This window comes from Aedes aegypti, chromosome 1, assembly GCF_002204515.2.
Source record: "Aedes aegypti strain LVP_AGWG chromosome 1, AaegL5.0 Primary Assembly, whole genome shotgun sequence".
NCBI classification, from domain to species: domain Eukaryota; kingdom Metazoa; phylum Arthropoda; class Insecta; order Diptera; family Culicidae; genus Aedes; species Aedes aegypti.
The window spans coordinates 3,688,807-3,710,338 of NC_035107.1; the positions used below are offsets into that span (position 1 = coordinate 3,688,807).

Sequence of the window (21,532 nt, forward strand, 5' to 3'; positions counted from 1 at the left end):
ATAGTTTTATATAATAGGGTCCTAAAGCCCTGTCCCAATTTCAGTGCCAAACGCTTAAGTTTAGGCCAAAAACACATGTTTACTCAATTTTATAATGTTTTCCGTTGGTTTAAGCCCAAAAAACATTTTTTTAGATTTGGTCACATCGTTTGGCTTAAACTCAAATTTTGGGTGTATTTTGTTTTCCGTGTCCCTTACCAAATGTCAGATAGGAACAACCCCAGTGGTCGAACTAAAACCCCTGTGGTGTTTTTGTCGACTAAGCGAACGTCAAACATGATCAAAAGTGTCAAGGTTCATTTATGAACCAAATTTTTAAATTAAAGTTTAAACATGTTATAGCCATTATTTGAGCGGGAAAAATTGCTAAAGTAGTTACAATAACATGCTTTTTCGTGTTATTAAATAAAAACAAGATTTCATTAAAAATTTTAGGACCCAATTGAACGAACCTACTCATATGACGATTATTTTTCCATTCTGTCTCTCCTTTTCCGGACTTGCCTTGTGCTGACTGCCGGGTACCGGTGTGGACATGCCCAAATACAGCTAAAATCCCAACCGATTCAGTCACTCGTCGGCTGACTGGGTTTCACCCTTGAACTCCCAACGTTGTTGCTTTGAACTGCAGCAGCAGGCGCTGCTGAGGCGTTCTTCTTCCTCATCCAAGCAAAAATGCCTACCAACCCAACCAGCAGCGCCTGCGATTGCGTTGTAAAGTGTTGAGTTCTTGTTCACAGAGAAGTAGGCGTTGGTTGCTTGGATCGGCACGAGAAATGCACCGCCTGTGGGAAGCTTCCGAGCGAAGCGGCAAAGAGCCCAGAGTAGAAGAAATTTCAACCAGAAAAGCAACGGACTCCCTAACTACCGGCTTTTTTCTACATATGTTTGATTGTAGACGTGTGCACTTGACATTGAAGCGAATTGAGAACGCAGAAACCGGCAGTTTTGTCTACAGGGGACGGACGACGACGTTAGTAGTCGTTGCTGTTTGGCTCAAGTGCGACCAAACCATATGCAAGCGGATTACCAGATAAACGTACACCAGCAAACCGGGGCCACATGGTGCCATAAACAAGAGGGAAAACGGGAACCGAGTAGCAGGTTGTGAAGTGCGGGTCCAACCCGGCAAAGAATGCAGTTGTTGGCTTGCGGTAGAGCGCAGAGACACGGGCGCGGCTGAGGAGTCTACACGCGAGAGAGAAATTATTACAGCGCGACCGCACATGTGGCAAATTATGCCGGTACAAACTGCCGCAGAGTAATTCCCAATTATATTGAGGTAATCTGTCGGGAGAGTTTATGGTGTTCGTTTGGTAAACTGCTTTTTTCATGGAAATAAAAAAAAGTTCCAAATTAATGAGTCATATATTCTGTTATCTCAGAGATTCAAAAGTGCACATATTCTTTATCAAACAGAACAAAAGGCTCATGCTAACCTACTGACTGCACTCGATTGTAGCATGCTGCGACGAAACTAATTAAGATCGCCGGCAGAGAAGGTGCAAATATTCAAAACGGTGCGATGAATGTCAAAAACTTCAGAAACAGCACGTTCAAGAACAGCAAACAATGCAAATATTTCTAATTGGTAACGTGATATTTACTCCGTAAGGTGTGAAAACGACAACGTGCTACCGTAATTAATGGTCGTATTGAATTTCACATTGGGCGACAAATTAAACTCGTGCAGTTGGAGCACAATGGCAGAAAAAGCGATAAAAAGTGAATAAATGGCTTGCTTCGATCGATTGTTAGTTTATCCGATAGGTTATATACAGATCATAGAAGTATTAACTCTGAAATCGAAAGGAAAATAATGATCATTGTTCATCGAAAATTCACCAATTTTTACTTAAGACCAGATCAGTTATAATGGAATCCTATCATTTACTGATATCTATCTGAGTTACTAAGAAAACTAGAAAAATTTTCAAATTTTGATCATACTGCCCTTTTATGCCCCCGATTTACAAAGTATGTTTGAGTAAATTTGATTGAATTTCGAAAATGCTTGTGCCTCATCAAACAGAACTATAACTTTTGGTTTGATAACCAGTACAACTGCTTACGTTTGTAGATCTAAAGGCCTGTAGTGCGTGGAGTCCTTATAGGATCAAAAACTTCGGTATAAATCAAAACAATACTTTGTTTACTTATGTGAATGATTGAGGGTTTGTGTCATGACTAAAAACTATAAATAGACTATTGCTCGCGCTTGTAGATTCAAAGGTTATATTCGATGGATTCCTCAGAGTGCCAAAAACATTGGAATAAATCAATGCAATACTCCCGTTTAATTAAATGAAGGTTCAAGAGTTAATGCCATTATTTAAAATCATCAATATACGATTGCTTACGCTTGTAGATCCTTTGGCATATAATCCATATTGTTCATGGAGAACCTAGAACATCGATACTTATTCATACAATACTCCGTTTACTTATAAGAATGGGTAAGAGTCTCAACCATATTTTAATAGTAAATATTGAAAACCATTCAAAAGATTGCCTCTTACACCAGTAGAATGAAAGTGTTTACTCCAAGTAGTTTTTGAATGAACTAGAACATCTATTGTATTCATTAAGTTATTGTCTGTTTCATTGGCAACGAAACGCGCCGCCAACTTTCAAACATACCAAATAAATCGTCGCCAGCAAACAAATCAAAGCAGGTGATTTGCCGTTATGTTGGTAAGACTGGTGAAATGTCAAATTCGTAGCGGCTGGTTGGCTGGCGACGATTTTGGCGATGGTTTCACCGGCGAAGATTACAAATCGTCGCGTTCGATAGGTGCAACATTTACAATACCAAACGGAACAAATGATTTTTCAAAATTAAACAATAATCTACACTAACTCACGGCAGGTCACCGGTAGGGTTCACAGAAGGTGACCCTTCCCAGCGGCTAACGAGACTCTGTATTATACTCTTATCTCTAGGACCAGCACGCTAATCCTGGCTGTTTCGCGGAATTCAGGAAAACACTTGAGTTCAAGCGTGTGTTAGAATAAGGGCGTAAGTCACATGATCGATTTCTCTTCATCGATCCTCTCTTCCGTGAATAAAGGTGACAAGATGTAAATTCGTTAGAATTTTTTCACTTCAGACCGCTAGGCAGCGATGCAATCTTGCGTCCCAAGGTGAAAAAGTGCTGACAAACTTGCATCTTGTCACCTTTATTCATAGAAGAGAGGATCGATGAAGAGAAATCGATCATGCGACTTACGCCCTTATTCTAGCACACGCTGTTGCATTTTCAAACTCCTGTTTATTTCTTCTTCTTCCTATTCGTCTTATTGATTTTCTTCTCTCTCTATCTCAGTGTTCTTTTGTTCTTTTGTCTCGTTTTCATCTACCTCCACAATACTTCACCCACTTCCTTAAGACTATTCTGACCTTATCTTACGATTCACCTTCTTTTACGTCATTTGGGGCCCCTTTCTTCTATCGACACCTGCGGATCCCTTTCCTTTTGTTGCTTCCTTGTGCGAAGCTTCTGCTCCTTGGTGAAACTTGCCCTTCACCATCCACCATTATTGATTTTGTTATTTCGTCTGTTGCCGTTTCCTACGGCTACAATTTTCGTAAGGCCGATCATCGCAGTATTGCTCAGTTGCTCTTTGATTGGAGCGTAATTTTGGATCCCAATGACGTCGAAGCTGCAGCACAAAGCTTCTCCAATGTTCTTTCGTACGCCTTAGATAGAAAATGAGAATATTATATGATATTTCATTAGGGTGGTTCATTTACTTTCCATTAGGGTGGTCCTTTTTGTTAAAAAATAAAAAAAAATAAAAAAAACAGAATTTTAATTGAATATTTTAGACAATAGTATTGGAACATCTCTCACATTATCGTAAGCCATTTTCTACATTTAATATGTGGTATTTTATTAGGGTGGTTCACTTATTTTCCATTAGGGTGGGCCTTTCTGTCGAAAAATCATAATTTGAATGGGATATTAAAAACAATAGTATTTTATCACCTCTTTCATCATCGTAGGGTATTTCCTTCATTACATTCGTGATATTTTATTAGGGTGGCTCACTTATATTCCATTACGGTGGTCCTTTAAAAAAAATTGAGAATTTGAATGGAATAGAAAATATAAGAGTAATTAAACAACTCCTATGTCATCGTAAGCCACTGTAAACATATAATATGTGATATTTCATTGGGGCTATTGTCCTCAGTTTTGCATAAGGGTGATCATTTAATTTGTAAATTAAAAAAAAAAATATTCTCAACAGATCTAAAAAATCAACTTTGTTTGTATAGTTTTGAATCATGATTCTTCATTGGCATGCAACTCTTCGTTAAGATATTTTCATTAAGGTTTTCTTTTGAATAGTTAAAATAAAACGTTCCAATAACAATAATCAGTGAATTCAGTGAAGCACAATTCTAACTGCCATATTCAAAATACAGATAAAAAAGGGATGAAATATTTTTTGACGTATTCAAATTATGACAATAGCTTGATGGGCGACGATGAAGGGCAACAAAAGTGTTTAGTTTATATTTTCAAAAGAGATTCTCAGCCTTGGGCTCCTTCATTCCCGAACCAAAAGTACGTTGCCTTCTGCTTGCTATAGTACACGCGATTCGGTTGTGATAATGTAGGCAATTCCAGTTTTAACAATCAGTTCTCGTTTATTCTTCAAAGATGTAACAAAGTTCCTTATAGAAATTTCGTCGGAATTTCATATGGATTTTTTCGTTGGAGTTTTCAACGGAATTTTCTTTGGAGTTTCCTTTGGAATTTTAATCGGAATTTCCTTCGAAATTCCTTTTAAAGTTTTTTATTGGACTTTTCTACGAAATTTCCTCAAAATTGGAAATTTATCCTGAATTTGCTTCGGAATATCCTGTGGAATTTTCGTCGGTATCATTAGAAGTGCCCTGTTCAATTTTCTGTGGTATTTCTTTCGAAATTTCCTATGAAGTGTCCTTCGGAATTTCATTCTGAACTTTTCATTGGAATTTTATTCGGAGTTTTTTTTTGAGTTTCCTTTGAAATTTTCTTTGGAGTTTCCTTCCTAATTTCTACTAGAGTTTGTTTCGGAATTTCCTGTGTAATTATCTTTGGAGCTTCCTTCAGAATTGTATTCGAAATATTATTTGGAATTTCTTTCGAAGCATTGGAATTTACTTTGAAATTTTCTTTGGAGCTTTCTTCGGAATTTCATTAGGGATTTCTTTTGGACCTTCGAAATTTAGTGCGGAATATTCTTAGAAATTTCCTTTACAATTTTCTTTGGAATTTCTACAGAGTTTTCTTGAGAATTTCCTTACAAATTTGTTTTGGATATTCCATAGAAAATTCCTTAGTTATTTTCATCGAAATTTACTTTGCCATTTGCTTCGGAATTTCTTCTGGAGTTTCCTTCGGAATTCCTTTTGGAGCTTCATGCTAAATTTGATTCGGAATTTCATTTGGAATTTCTTTTGAAGCTTTGAAATTATTTCGGAATTTTCTTCGGAAGTACCTCTACAATTTTCGTTTCCTCTGGAATTCCCTTCGGCATTTCCTTCGGAATTTTCTTTGGAATTTTCTCTGGAATTTCCTTCGGAATATCGTCTGGAATTTCCTTCTGAATTTCCTCTGGAATTTCCTTCGGAACTTCCTCTGGAATTTAATTCGGAATTTCCTTCCGTATTTCCCCTAGAATTTTCTTCGAAATTATATCTGAAATTTCCTTTGGAATTTCCTCTGGAATTTCTTTCGGGATTTTCTCTGGAATTTCCTTCCGAATTTTCTCTGGAATTTCCTTCAGAATTTTCTCTAGAATTTCCTTTGGAATTTCCTTCGGAATTTCCTTTAGAATTTCCTGCGAAATTTCCTCTGTGTTGCATTCCGAATGAAAATCACGCAAAACTTTTCAAAAGGACCTTTCTAACAATGAGAGGCTTTCAAGAAAACTCTTTTGTTGTTAACTAAGTTACCTTTACATTTTTCGTCGAACATTACGCAAATATTATGTAGTAGTCCACACCATAATCTTTCGGTCTGTAGATATTAAGGTTGAAATTTTTACAATGACACCATAATTAAGGAAAGTGAACGAGACTTTTGCGAGAAATCATAGTTTCAAACTATTCGAAAAATGAGGCACCCTAATGGAAAATGAGAGAAACTCCCTAATGAAATATGTTAACAGTGTCCAAATGGAACTAGAGGCGCATGAATTCAGAGGAATTTAAAGCCTCTCAAAACAAAAATGAAGACAATGGCCTACGATTATAAAAGAGGTGTTAAAATACTATTGTGCTAAAAAAAAAGGATCAAATTCAAAATTTCTTGATTTTTTTTTAATTTTCGGCAAACACCAATGGAAAAAGTTAGCCACCCTAATAAAATATCACGAAAGTAATGAAGGAAATGCCCTACGATGATGAAAGAGGTGATAAAATACTATTGTTTTTAATATCCCATTCAAATTATGATTTTTCGACAGAAAGGCCCACCCTAATGGAAAATAAGTGAACCACCCTAATAAAATACCACAATTTAAATGTAGAAAATGGCTTACGATAATGTGAGAGATGTTCCAATACTATTGTCTTCAATATTCAATTAAAATTCTATTTTTTATTTTTTTTTATTATTTTTTAACAAAAAGGACCACCCTAATGGAAAGTAAATGAACCACCCTAATGAAATATCACATATAATATGCTTTCAGTGGCCAACAATGATATAGGATATGTTTCAATACTATTGCCTTGAATTTCTAAGCAATTGAATTCAAATCGTTCATTTCAAATTCAATTCACTCCCCCAACTCAAAAAATTACCAAAAGGTCGATTTTTTCAAAAAAAAATTTTTCCAAATAACACCAGATCTCGACGTTTCATGCATTTCTAAGACATCTGGCATCGAAAAAAAAATTCGATTTCGGAAATTTCATGTACCCCCCCCCCCTTTGGAGATTTTTCATGGGTCAAAAAAGCCAAACTTTGACCGCTTTGGGGGTCCACTTAATGAAGTCCGATTGAGCTCAAATTTTGCATGGGGACTTTTTTCGAGGAGACAAAACTTTTGAGCACTACCTTTTTTTGAAATTCGAAAAATCGATTTTCATTGGCACCCTAGAACCAGTGCTGAGAATGGTAATAGTAGTAGGCTTGAATTTTGCGTAAATCACGTGGTTCTCTCACTACAGTAGTTTAAAATCATGAATCTCATCAAGTAGCCTATGGACCGATGCACGAGTTCACTATCTGACGTTTGAGCGGTGCCGTGTTATTTAAGTGACCATGGCAACAAGAGAATTCGGCACCGCTCAAACGTCAAATTAGTGAACTCGTGCATCGGTCCATATTGGGTACATGAATTTCTCTAAATCAGTAGTGTCATTGAAGGCTCTAAATGCGGGAAATGCAGCGGGAAATAGAACATTTTTTTACAATAATTTTGGGTTGCCCTTAGCAACGGGTGTTTTGCCATTTTCAAGGCTTTTTGCCTACAGCAGCGATGGGCGTGAGTTTCACTGGCTTCGCTGACTGTGATTGGCTTTGTTCGACTACTGTAGAGTGAATTTCAGATTTTTTCCCAACCCTGGTTAGAACACATACCTCTCATGCCGAGGATCTGGGAGAGAACCCCAATCCCGAGATAGTCGCTTGATCTTGGAGTTATAGTGGGAAGTCCACCTAGAATTTTGTTAATAAAGACAGAGCGGATGAATTTGAACAGAACTAGGACAGTGAGTACTTTGAACAAAACTGGACAGCAATAGAACAGGACTTCGACAAGGACTCTGAAATGGATTCGAAACATGACTATAAACAACAACTTTGAACATTTTTTTTGTCACATCACATCCAAACAATCGGGTTACCAGGCTATGTCTTGATCGGGTTACTGAGATAGCATATTGGAAACTTGATCATACGATCTTCAACACCCTGTCTTAATCAGCCAATCTTTTATGCTTTCTCATTTTACGGGACGGACAGATTCTAGCATTTGACTGATGCACGATGTCAGGAGCACGCTTCACTTGTTGCCAAACGCTATTCGAATGTAATGGTTTTGATTTCCGATTTACCGCTTTCATCCAGTTTGCTCCATAAGATCGGCAAAAATTCTTGTGATCATCTCGAGGTATGCAATCTACTTTTTAACATCTAACATCAAACATCGCTCAGTTCGTATTCTTCGTGTTGCATTTCAAAACGTTGATCGGGAAACATGTGCTGCCATCCAATACCTTTCCTAGCCACTGTTTGTGAATGAGTTTCGAAGGGAGCGTCTTGAGCAGCTTCTTCAATATCAAAAATTGAAAATTCTCCATCGTGAAATCCTTGCTTCTCCCTCTTTTGCTCAAGTCTTCTAATAGAATGTTGATTCAAGCTTCGATTTTTAGCGTTTTCGATATTACACTAATTTACTGCAACAGGTAGAAAAATGTCCAATTAGTAAAAACTTCCTCTCATGGGACATACACCAATCATATCGTCATCATAGTTCACATTAGCTGTCGTTGCTTCAAAGGAAAAGTTAACGCCTGCTTCTGTCAGCTTTTTCACCTATAGTAAATTTGTTCGTAGATCTGCGACATACAGAACATGTTCTACAGCACACGTAACACCCAGAGTATTGGTCCCTACGATTCTTCCTTTGCACAAAGGAATAAAAGATTGATCGTTCTTTGACACACAAATTTCATTCGGATACTTCAACTTTTCCGTAGAAATGAAATATTCTTTCCGATTTACAAGATGATTACTAGCACCGAAGTCCAGCTTGAAAGAATCTTTCCTTCCATCTCGGCAATTTGTTGACTCACCGGTCTTGAACGCAACAATTTTTCCACCACTTGCAATATAGGCTTCGGATTCGGATTTATAATTGTACTCTTTGGCCTTATGTCCTTTTTTGTAACACCGATTATATTTTCCTGGGAACTTCCTAGACTCGTTTCGTCATCCATTTCATTACTTCTGGAGGCTTCCTACAAACGCTGATACACGTCAGCCATTCTATTACATTTCTTCACAGCTTCTGCTAATAATCGTTCTCTAATAGCATCCAAAGTTAATTTGTCTTCTTCTAGGTTCTCCATCGCAGACTCCAATGGATCGTTCGACTGATAAGACTGCAATGGATCGGTGACGATAAGCTGTGATACTAGATCAGCTTCTTCAGGTTTGGCTCCTGCTGATTACAGTTTCCAAATGTTTTCAGATGATCCCAGATGGATGATTTTTTGCCATTTTAAGTTTGACCAGTTGCTTGCGTATAAGAGTTTGTGATGAAAGCGTCTTCTTTGCGTAAATACCTTCCAACGTATTCTAAATATCCTTAGCTGTATCTTTTTCCAAAAAAACAAATCCAGCAAATCATCGTGGATAAACGAAATTATTGTGTTCGATGCCTTTCCGTCCGTTTCTGGAAACTTCGCCAAGTCAGCTTCAACACTTGGCGCATGCTTTTTGACCGCGTCCAGAAATCCAACCGACTTCAATAGTTTCTCTACGCTAAACTTCCAATGCTCAAATACAGCATCGGTGAACTGCGGGAACTGCGGATTATGGTCTTCTATATTGACACCCTCTCTCTTTTTGTACCCCTCGTTTCAAGCAGCAATGCATACAATATCTCATGTTAACGCAACGCAACGCACATAGTTTTTGTCACTTACACTCTTTGCATCAAATCCCCTCAATTAGTGGCTTCCAGGATTAGAAAAGGATAAGGCATGCAGATGCAGGATAATTCTGACCTCACAATCGGATCGTAAGGATGGTACAGTAAGCACCAGAACAGAAATACGACTGGACTAGAATCAAGTAAAGTTAAGTTTGACCATAACAGGCAGCGGTGCAAACCTTTTAGATTTGTCTGGAATATTCCGGATTTTCTACTCAATTTTTCAAGAACCTGGAAGATCCAGATAAAAATGTGTAGTGAATTTGTAAGGTTTCCCATATACGCACCTACAAGATACAGACTTTTCCAGACAACATTTCCTAAATTATCCAGATTTTTCAAAAAAAACACCTTGGCATCCCTGATAACAGGGTCCCCCGTCGTCTTGTCAGCAATGAATAATTCGACTTACACTAGTCGTAACGTCTAAAGTCATAACCAGTCGATTGTAGACGTACTGGTCACATATCTAAAGGTCAAAGATAAGACAATCCTTCTTCGTCTTGTTAACGATACTTTTGCGAAGCAGTGACAATCGTAACTAACATAACTGACGCAACAACGGTTCAATAAGGCACATCCACCTTGTTCTAAAAAAAATCGTCAGTTACCGTCATCGCAAAATAAATACAAACCACGATGGACTGCAATGATTCCAATTTCGTAACACACAATGGTACCCATTATTGAACAAGTCACTCACTGAGACACCGAGTTGATAAGATAACCGTTGAATAATTGGTATGTTTATGGAACGTTCTACTTATCACGTCAGGAACGTATCCTTCGATAACTGCATCCCAAAAAAACGTGTTGCGTAGGTATCTGACAATCCGAAAATTATGAACTATAATCGTTGGATAGTTTACGTAAAACAAAGCAATTTAGGGTATCATTAAAAATGCTTATAATTGATTCAATCTGACAGTAGTGACTGACACGCGGAAGCGATCACACCGTGAAGAGCATATCACCCAGCCTACTGTGTAGTAACAACGAGATAATCAAACGTAGCAAACCACTAATTTCCAACGCATATCTCAGATCAAAAGCATGTTTAGCACCCCTGCCTGCTCTCCGAACATTCAACATTCACCAATCGCATCGAGCAAATCGATTTCCCTACCGCGAAGAAACGCTCAATTATTGGAGCTGATTTTTCTTTTGTACACATTTTTGTAGGACTGTTTTTCTTCGCTTTGGAAACCACCAACGAACAACACCGAAAAAATTGACGCTATGCCGTAATAGTGCAACGCGAAGCAGCCTGCTGTGATGTGCATCAACCAACAACAGCAACGAAAGGCGACGGAGGAGGCCGGTAGTGTGCCTTCGAAACTGAGCAGGCTGTGAGATTGGGGCTCATCATCGCCATCAGTGCCGCGGAACGTATCTCGGCGCTGGCTCGTGACGTGAAAGTCGCGGTAAGAGTGGATCGAATTAACGCGTTTAGGAACCATCACCTGGGCCGTGATTTTACTCTGCCTCAAAATTAGGGCCATCTGTTATCGCGGAGGAAACAAAAGGTTAAGTTTGATTATCGGTCGGTAAGTTCCCATCATAATCGATGTAGTTTTCTATTTTATAATATTTTTTGCTAGCAAACAATCTCAACGCCCATGCCAGCCGTAAACACCAGTCTCGAATACTTTCACGGCCAATTAGTAACACAGGTGGAAATCGAAGCAAAAAATTAAACTATTTGTAAACAGAACCCTCTCGGAAGTCTATCTCGGCGCCGCCAATGGATGAGGACGGACGACGACTCGACCGGATACGATCGGTGAGCGAGCATCATCCGGCATGGTCTGGTGAGCGCTTGGAATTGTGAGACCGTACATGACGGCTACTGCATCTGCATACAAAAGTGAACCACAGACAAATGGACGTGACACTGACGAAAGTTTCATAAACCATTACAAATTCGCTATGTTTTAAAACTCAAAACAAGAGGCGTTTATAATTTTTCTTCATATTTGATGTATCACACAACTGCTCTTTTGATTCTTCTTCTTCTTCTTTCTGGCGTTACGTCCCATCTGGGACAAAGCCTGCTTCTCAGTTTATGAGCACTTCCACAGTTATTAACTGAGAGCTCTCTTTGCCCATTGACCATGTTTGCATGTGTATATCGTGTGACAGATACGAAGATACTTTATGCCCTGGGAATCGAGAAAATTTCCTTTACGAAAAGATCCTCGACCAGCGGGATTCGAACACACGACCCTCAGCATGGTCATGCTGAATAGCTACGCGTTTACCGCTACGGCTATCTGGGCCCCTCTTTTGATTCTGTTGCATGCGATAAGATATTAGTGTTCAGTTATGGATTGATTACCAACTGGTGAGCTCGTTTGGTGCATGCTTCATGGCAACATTAAGTTTATGTAATTTTCATCTTTCATTGTGTCATTTTTGTTATTGTCACACGTCTTTACAATTCAATACATATAGATAATTATTAAAACTAATTAATTTTCGTCAACAATATCTTTTTTCCATATTTCTGTGGGAATCACAAATCTTTCTGGCAATGAAATTTATTTCCAATTTATTTTTTCTTCTATCATCTGTGTCATCTGAGCGATGAATCGGACGTTAATGTTAATGCTTTCACCTTCTTAAACTGTTATTTGGCGAAATGTCGAATTTTCTTGAAAGCCGTATTTGGTTCACCATAAAAAGTTCATCATTAGTTCATTCTGTACAAACGATGTGGCTAGCATTTTTTTTAGGTATCGTTGACGGAATCTCAATTTTTACATCTTCCGTAGAGCTTGTTGTACGAATCGTTAGTCTTGCGATCTATAGTAAAAAATATTCTAGAAGCTTCAGAATTGTACATTCATAATCAAAAGAGAAGAGAAATTCTCATCGTTACTTAGGTCGTTTAGAAAAGTTCAGGGAGATTCTAAATGTTATGTCAGTTTGTCTGTGACTAAACACTGCCAGTGGACGCATCTCATTCCCTTCTTTCCTCAGCATTCAAATGCCTTCACTTCATGAGAAAAGAGATGTTACTGGCTGCCACCTAGTGTTATGCACAACAAGGCGTCTGTTCACTTTGTGAATTTTGCTACTCACACGGCTGAGCCAGCTTCAGCTTACAAGTCTGGTGCATACTAATCACGTCACATTCATCTACTGGCCTGAAGATGCGTGGAATGTGGCATTAGCGAATCGAACGCGCTTGGCATTCCCGAAGTTGCTTTAGTGCAAACCATATCTAAAACTTGAACATACCGGGTAATGAATTTCTTACGAAATGAATCGAACAACAAATGGATCTCATTGTCAAATCAAAGGAATAATGATAACGGTGTTATCTTATCGAAACCATGCGCGATGGCAATGACCTAATGCCTGAGGCATCTAAATAGGGGAAGGGGTGGTAAAATGAACACCTTAAGGATATCATCTTGTTTCTGATAGAAAAACAAGGAATATGTATAGTTCTATCGCACAAGATCAAAAATAGGGATGTTATCTAAAGCAGCAACACGAGTTCAGACTAAAATTGCTAAATTTTCACGTATTTTTATCGCTAGCAAAAAACAATGGAAATGTTCATTTTACCTGCACTAGGGTCGATGTACCAATAGCCGCATAGCTAGGAACAAATATTTATATAAAATCGAAAAATAACGCTAGCGTCATTATTTTTACATCATCCGAAAGCTTTTTATCTTGGTTTTGTAGGAAAAATACGAAAACTACGAAAACTCATATGTTTGTATTTATTATCGCTTGTGCCACTAAAGGAACAAATGTGCCTATAGTAGCACTATTTCTAATTTTGTTCCTATAGTAGCACTAGCACTACGGCGTTGGTAAAATACAAATCAAACCCGTATTTTTACAACACTTTTATATTTTTCCTTTAAAGTGTGGATCAAAGGTTTCGTTTGATGTATAAAAAGTTCTTAATATATCAATAATTTCGTATAATAAAAAATAGTTTCTCTCAGTAGTGCTACTATAGGAACAATAGGTTCACTATAGGCTCAAGGGAGCTCAAATTTTAAGCAAAACTATTTTTTTCGATCATTTTTTGAACAAAATCAAGTTGTGTATCAATGTTACTTAGATAAATAGCTCCTGACCTTCTAATCTAATCTAATCTAATCTAAGCGCTTTAGATAAATAGCTCCTGACCTTCATGTCAAAAAATATTTTGAACCGTTTAATAGCGAAACGGCCGTAAAAAGCCACTAGTGCGACTATAGGCAGTGCCGGATTTGGGCTTCGGGGGGCCCGGGTCAGATCTCATAAAGGGGGCCCCTAAATTCAAAATTCAGCACGTTTCGAGATTCCACAATTTAGAGTATTGAGTTTTGATTGAAATCTTCGGTCCTAGCCCCAAATGCAAAGGAGCGTACGTGACATTTTGATCGGTTATTAGGAATATACTGACGTGAATCGCAAGTCAGCCCCATCTGTAAAAAGTAGGCATTGAGAAAATGAGCTGTGAAGTTTTCAAACTCGTTTTCCATACTAATATTCAAAACATTCCAGAGAATTGGAACATGCTCAAATCGCAATGAAACTTTCACAACTTGCTTTTCACTACGATATCTTTCCGAGAAAAATATAAAGATGATTAAAAATAATTTCATTTTTGTGTTACACGGTGCGGAGATCTGTAGTGGGACTGATATGCGGTTACTTTTCATTATGGGACAATTTGACTTGCTGTTTTTTTCTGAATTTTTCCGAACAAATCATATTATTTCATTAGTGCAGCTGAAATATCATTGGAAGATATGTTGCAAACTGAACTCAACTCAATTTTGATTAAAATGATTTGCGATTCACGGCAGTATACATTGCAAAAATTTCGACTTTTTTCAAGCCTCCCAGAGGTTTTTAGATGATTATTCCGTCCAATGGGAAACATTTGATAATTTGAACAAGATTGGTCAGTTTTTTTGGCTTCTATATAATATGTACGGAGTGAAAAATTGCTAAGTAATTTCAAGGTCGTTTTTTATAGCTTTCAACCCCTTTATGTAGAAAATTGCATAATGTCACTCTTCTATTTTTTTTAGTTTAGTCAAAAGGAACAAAATAACTAGTTGATATAATGAGAAACACGTTTTTCTAAACTGTATATGTAATGATCCTTTGTTCATTGAAATTTTAAAACACGAGCAAAGGTAGTAACAAGAATTCAACAATTTTGACTAAGACAGGGTAATGCTACTTTGCCACTCTCAAAAAACGTCCTTCTCTCCTCCAGGCACTACATATCCAGAAGAGTCTCTGGCATTCATCATTATCGCAACATCGAAAGTTTCAAGATGCTAAACGAACAGATTATTTATTATGAAACCTACAAGTAGGTTGTTGTGTACATTTTATATGGAACTTATAGATGGGCCAGTACAGCTTCATCAACTACGACAAACAGAATTGAAAATAACTTAAAAACTAACTATCGCGTCACAAAATAATTTCCATTACACTTGAAGTTTCTTAAAGTATTGCAAATAAGTTTAAATTGTAGAGTTCGAATAGGAAAACAATAAACTTTTTGAATTAACGTTCAACGCTCCGTCATCGTAATCATCGCCATCATCGAAACTTCAGAAGCAGTTTTTCTGTTCAAATCTAAAAATTATTCGTGTTGACTGTGTTTCGGTTGGAGCAAAGAATAAAGTGAACACATTTTCCTGTAAATTTTCTTGATTTTAAACGAAAAAACTGCTTTTGAAAATTCCGACATCAATGACGGATCTTGCCCCCTTAAGCAGTACTTTACAGGGTTGGCTGTATCCTTAAGATCCTGTAATCACGTTAAGCGTAAAAATGCGCTTAACGTTTTTGCAGGCACTTAAAAATAAAATGAGATTTTGTAAAATATTAAAGAATAATATATAACTTAACGATACTGTGAGATTCATATATCAAGAAAAAAAAATCTACTCAAATATTCTAATGTTGACTTCACCGTTAGAATTATGTGCCCAAAGAGAAAATATTAAAAAGTATTCCAAAACATTTTTTGTTTTGTTTTTTTTTTGGTTCCTCGGGCCCTCTAATCAGGGCACGGTGTTCATTTTACCACCACTTCCCCTAATCAAGAGCACTGATATTTGAAAAAAGGTTCTTTTTATGAGTTGACGTCAGTGAGGCTTAATGCAAGAGTAGGGTAACCAATATATTTTGGACCTCTATATATTTTGGACCTCCTGGGCCATTTTCCTGCAAATTTCCCAGTTTAAATCGAAAGACCAACTCAATTCGCATGTCATTTGGAAAGATAGGACTATTCCGTACTTGCATCAACCGTTTGTACAAAGAAAATGTGTTTATTTTATCTGAAATTAATTTAATTTGATCGGTTCATCCATGCAACCGTTACAACACGTTACACACAGAAATTGAAGCCGTCAGAAATTTTCCAGGTGTAAACAAAAACTTTTTTCAAATTTCTGAACTAAAAGCGTAGAATTTCTTCGGTTTTCCATTGTCAATCGATTGATTAGACTATGGGCAAGCATATTATACAACCAGTGTCGTGGACTTTGTCGCCAAACGATAAAAAATGCCGGGGGTCCAAAATATATACTTTAAGGGTCCAAAATGTATTAGTGTGTCCAAAATAATGAAAAACAGTGCTTCGCAATTCAATTATTTTCGACGTTTTTTGGATCCCTAATGATCGTATGGGCATTTTATCTCGTAGAGGAAGTTTATCTCTACATTTTGCCATGTTTTTGACTTGGTTACGCTGTGCAATTAATTAATTGGGACAAAAAACTGAAATCACTTCCTTAGGGGGTCCAAAATACGACCGTTACCCTACAATAGCTTTGATAAGGCAAATCGAATATGTGTACCACGCCTAAGTCGGACGAAACAATAAAATCACCCCAGCGGCAAAAGTTTAACTTGCTGATTTTTTTGGTTTTGTTCCTAATAATTAAATCTTTTCAAAAGGGCCTTCCTTAACCGAGTGGTTAGAGTCCGCGGCTACAAAGCAAAGCCATGCTGAAGGTGTGTCTAGGTTCGATTCCCAGTCGGTCCAGGATCTTTTCGTAATGGAAATTTCCTTGACTTCCCTGGGCATAGAGTATCATCGTCCCATCGCCACACGATGAACCAAGGGTTGCAAAATGGTGAGTCGACAACCAGGAAGGAGCGTCCAATATAGCTCTGGTCCTCACAAGCCCCTACCTCACGCTTCCACGGGTCTAACGATGACAAAGACCGCCAGCTAAGGGTTGCGTACTTAGCTGGTAGTGCAACCTGGGCACTGTTGTCCTTCTGAGGAGGTGCCAGGTGGGAGCTTGGGATTTTTACCCTTTCCAAGCGAAACTCGTACATACAGCCGTATGGAATACCACCTTTAGTACTTCCTTCGGGAGGTGACCGAGCGTCTGGTCCATCTGACCAGGGCCTCAAGCATGGTCTACCTAGGATGTGGTGGGGTTCATCAGTGGGCTCTGGTGAATCTCTACAAAAAACCACATATCTGAAAGTAACCCTGAACAAGCGACCTGGTACCGCTTTCAAAGTACCTTAGCCCTCTGGAGTGCCAACCGGCACATCAGGATGGATGCCAGTAAAATCCTGATTATGGTATACTGGTCACAACGCAGAACAACGGACAGGACACGGATTACGGATTGGATACGTCGACTAACAGTCGTGGGCTGGCAGCGTACTCTATTGTTCCCTGAGTAAGGAAGGGTGACACCAACTTGAAACGGCGAATAGGACTATGAGGAAACTGCCTCCGTCCTGATAAAACCTTGGCAGGCCTTCGTGTACGTTCGAAACTCGTTACCAACCTCGGTGAGTAGTAGGCTCAGATGTAACATTCCTGACTTACGCCGATCCGGCTCTGAACACAACCCCCATGAAGGATTGTGTCAACCCTAGCATGGCCTCCCTGCTTGCATAGACAACCATGGGATCACGAGAGGCGACTATTTACAACGAGTAGAGATAGCGGCCCGAAGGGGGGACCCAATCGAATGGAGCAAATAATCGATTTGGATGGAGAATCTAGTGGAGGGAACGAAGACCCGATAGTATTCGCAAGGAGCGGAAAGATGCAGAGATCGCCAGTGATACCACAGACGGTAGCAGCCAGCACTAGCAGATGCAGCACACCGAGTGAGCCACCGGAAAACCAGCGGGATGCAGGCTTCCTGAGTCAAGTGCTCACACCAAAATCGAGGAGTAGCACCGCTCAAGACGACAGGCAGCATGAGAAGACGGAGCTGTCGGAAGTAAAGAGGAAGGTCAATGAACTCTATGAGTTCGTCAAGACGAAAAACAACGTCCACCTCAGAATCAAGCAGCTGGTCACTAGCATCAAGTCTGCCGTTACAGCCGCAAAACGCGGACAGAAGGAATTGCGGTGTAGAGCGGAAAAAGCAGAAAAAGCATTAACTTCGGTGAATGCAACAGCCGTTGCACAGGAGACGCCTAGGAGCAATCCGACCACCCGCTCGGAAAAAAGAACGAGGGATACACCAGGAGAGGAGGAAGATCCCAAAAAGCAGAGAAGCGACAATGAGTGCGTCAGTGAGCAGAACGGCAGTGAATGGCGCACCGTGAAAGGTCAAAAGGAGAAGAATACAGCTCGTAAGGAGAGGAAGCGGCAAAAAAAGGAACCGAAGAAGAAAGAAAAGCGACGGTCACCTCGCGAGAGGTTCAGGGGCGATGCTCTTGTCATTGAGGCAAGCGATAAGACAAGCTACGCGGCGATTCTCAGGAGAGTGAGGGAGGACCCAGAGCTTAAGGAGCTGGGTGAAAACGTGGTGAGAACCAGGCGCACCCAGAAAGGTGACATGCTCTTTGAGCTTAAAAAAGATCCGTCGATCAAGAGTTCGGCCTGCCGAGAGCTCGTCGCGAAGTCGCTTGGCAACGAGGCAAGCGTGAGAGCCTTATCCCAGGAGGCAGTGATCGAATGCAGAGAACTGGACGAGATCACAACAGAAGACGACGTGAGGGGTGCACTGTTATCCCAATGCAACCTGGAAGAAGCACCGCAGTCCATCCGGCTGAGGAGAGCTTACGGAGGTATGCAAATAGCGACGATCCGATTACCAGTCGCAGCAGCCAAAAAACTCGTCGAGGCTGGTAAGATCAAGGTGGGATGGTCGGTTTGCCCGCTGAAACTGATCCCTCGGGAGACAAATCCGGTGGAGAGATGCTTCAAATGCATGGATTTCGGCCACCGGGCAATAAATTGCAAAGGTCCGGACAGATCCGAACACTGCAGGAAATGTGGTGAAAAAGGTCACGTTGGCAGGGACTGCCTGAATACACCTAGGTGCATGCTGTGTAAGGTGGAGGAAGGTAACGCCCATACGACGGGTGGCTTCAAGTGCCACAAATATCAGAAGGCGAAGGCAGGGCAGTAATGATGATGGAGATAACGCAGGTGAACCTCAACCATTGCGACGCCGCACAACAACTGTTGTGGCAGTCGACAACAGAAACAAAGTGCGACATTGCGATCATTGCAGAACCGTATCGGGTTCCTCCCGATAACGGCAATTGGGTAGCAGACAGAGCAGAGACGACGGCGATTCAAGTAATGGGCCGATTCCCTATCCAAGAAGTAGTCGAACGCTCATACGAGGGCTTCGTGATCGTTGAAATTAACGAAATCTTCGTGTGTAGCTGTTACGCCCCCCCGAGATGGACACTGGAGCAGTACACCCAGATGTTGGATGTGCTAACCGACAAGCTGATCGGTCGAACGCCGGTAATAATCGGAGGAGACTTCAATGCGTGGGCCGTGGAGTGGGGTAGTAGACTGACCAACGCGAGAGGCTACAGTTTGCTTGAAGCTCTAGCGAAGCTCGACGTAAGGCTGTGCAACGACGGTCTCGCTAGCACATTTCGCAAAAACGGTAGGGAGTCCATCATAGACGTGACCTTTTGCAGCCCGTCGCTGATCACCAATATGAACTGGAGAGTTAGCGAAGAATACACCCACAGTGACCATCAGGCGATCCACTACTGCGTTGGCCAGAGAAGTTGTTCAGTATGGCAGAGGAGGAATGGAGAACGAAGGTGGAAGACGAAGCATTTCGATAAGGATCTTTTCGTCGAAGCACTCCGAGCAGTAAGCGACGCTCCAAACATGGATGCAGGAGAGCTGACAGAAGCGTTGGCGAGAGCGTGTGACGCAACTATGCCGAGAAAATTGGAGCCAAGAAATCAACGGCGTCCTGCATACTGGTGGAACGACAGACTCAGCACCCTTCGCGCAGCCTGCTTAAGAGCCAGAAGACGCGTGCAGAGAGCTAGATCCGAAGCCAGCATGGAAGAGCGTAAAGTGACCTACCGGCTGGCCAGAGCCGCCTTCAAACGGGAAATATCGACGAGTAAAACGAACTGCTACAAGGAGTTGTGCCGGGAAGCTGACGCAAATCCCTGGGGCAACGCCTATCGAGTATTGATGGCGAAGATCAAGGGCCCAGTTACCCCAGCTGAAATGTGTCCCGACAAACTGAAGGCGATAGTGAACGGTCTCTTTCCTACGCATGCTCCAACAGCGTGGCCGCCCACACCGTACGCTGACGTAGATGAGGAAAATGCCGGTATACATGTGTCTAACGCCGAGCTGATAACGGTTGCGAATGGATTGAAGCTGAACAAAGCTCCCGGACCAGATGGTATCCCTAATGTTGCGCTAAGGGCAGCAATCTTGGCGTTCCCAGACATATTCAGGACAGCATTGCAGAAGTGTCTAGCGGAAGGCTGCTTCCCAGACAGATGGAAGGTGCAGAAGCTGGTGTTACTGCCAAAACCGGGAAAACCGCCAGGAGATCCTGCTTCATATAGACCAATATGCTTGCTGGATACTCTTGGCAAACTTTTGGAGAAGGTCATCCTCGGCAGGCTGACGATCTACACGGAAGGCGAGAACGGATTGTCGAAAAGGCAGTTCGGATTCCGTAAAAAGACTTCGACGGTGGATGCTATTCGGGCAGTCATCGCGTGCGCGGAGAAAGCGTCCAAGCAGAAGAGGAGAGGCAATCGATACTGCGCAGTGGTAACAATAGACGTCAAGAACGCGTTTAACAGTTGGGAGGCTATCGCCGCAGCCCTACACAGAATGCGGGTTCCAGGATATCTATGTAAAGTTCTGCAAAGTAACATTCAGAACCGGGTACTGGTCTACGACACAAACCAGGGACGGATGTCAATTGAAGTCACGGCGGGAGTTCCACAAGGATCCATACTTGGTCCAACATTGTGGAACATGATGTACGATGGAGTGCTAACCTTGTCACTGCCAAATGGAGTCGAGATCGTCGGGTTCGCAGATGACGTCGTTCTCGCGATAACTGGTGAGACTGCGGAGGAGGTGGAGATGCTGACGGTGGAATCGCTAGACACCATCGAATCGTGGATGACGGGAGTCAAGCTGCAGTTGGCTCATCATAAAACGGAGGTGGTGCTGGTCAGCAACTGCAAGGCGGTACAGCAGTTGGAAATCAACGTCGGAGGGTACGCAATCCCATCGAAGCGCTCTCTAAAGCATCTCGGAGTAATGGTCGACGACAGGCTAAACTTCAACAGCCACGTAGACTATGCCTGCGAAAAGGCAGCGAAAGCTGCTAACACCGTAGCCAGGATCATGCCCAACATTGGAGGACCAAAAAGCAGCACGAGGCGTCTTCTAGCGACCGTATCATCGTCTATACTGAGGTATGGAGTCCCGGCTTGGGCTGCAGCGTTGGGAACCAAACGTAATCGAGATAAGCTGGCAGGTACGTTCCGGCTCATGGCTATACGGGTTGCGAGTGCCTACCGCACTATATCATCGGAGGCAGTGTGCGTTATCGCCGGAATGATCCCCATCTGCATCACTCTGGCTGAGGACATCGCATGTTAC

The 21,532-nt window shown here is 40.9% G+C and overlaps 1 long non-coding RNA gene across 2 annotated transcripts; it reads left to right on the forward strand.

Moving 5' to 3' along the window:
* Positions 1-480: 480 nt before the first annotated feature.
* LOC110674726 lies at positions 481-11,610 on the forward strand. Of its 2 annotated transcripts, XR_002499133.1 has the most exons (3): positions 481-1,282; positions 10,846-11,210; positions 11,265-11,610. It is a non-coding gene; the product is annotated as an uncharacterized LOC110674726 (long non-coding RNA). The 2 variants fall into 2 exon arrangements; XR_002499132.1 differs by lacking the exon at positions 481-1,282 and having other exon boundaries at positions 10,399-11,210.
* Positions 11,611-21,532: the final 9,922 nt, after the last annotated feature.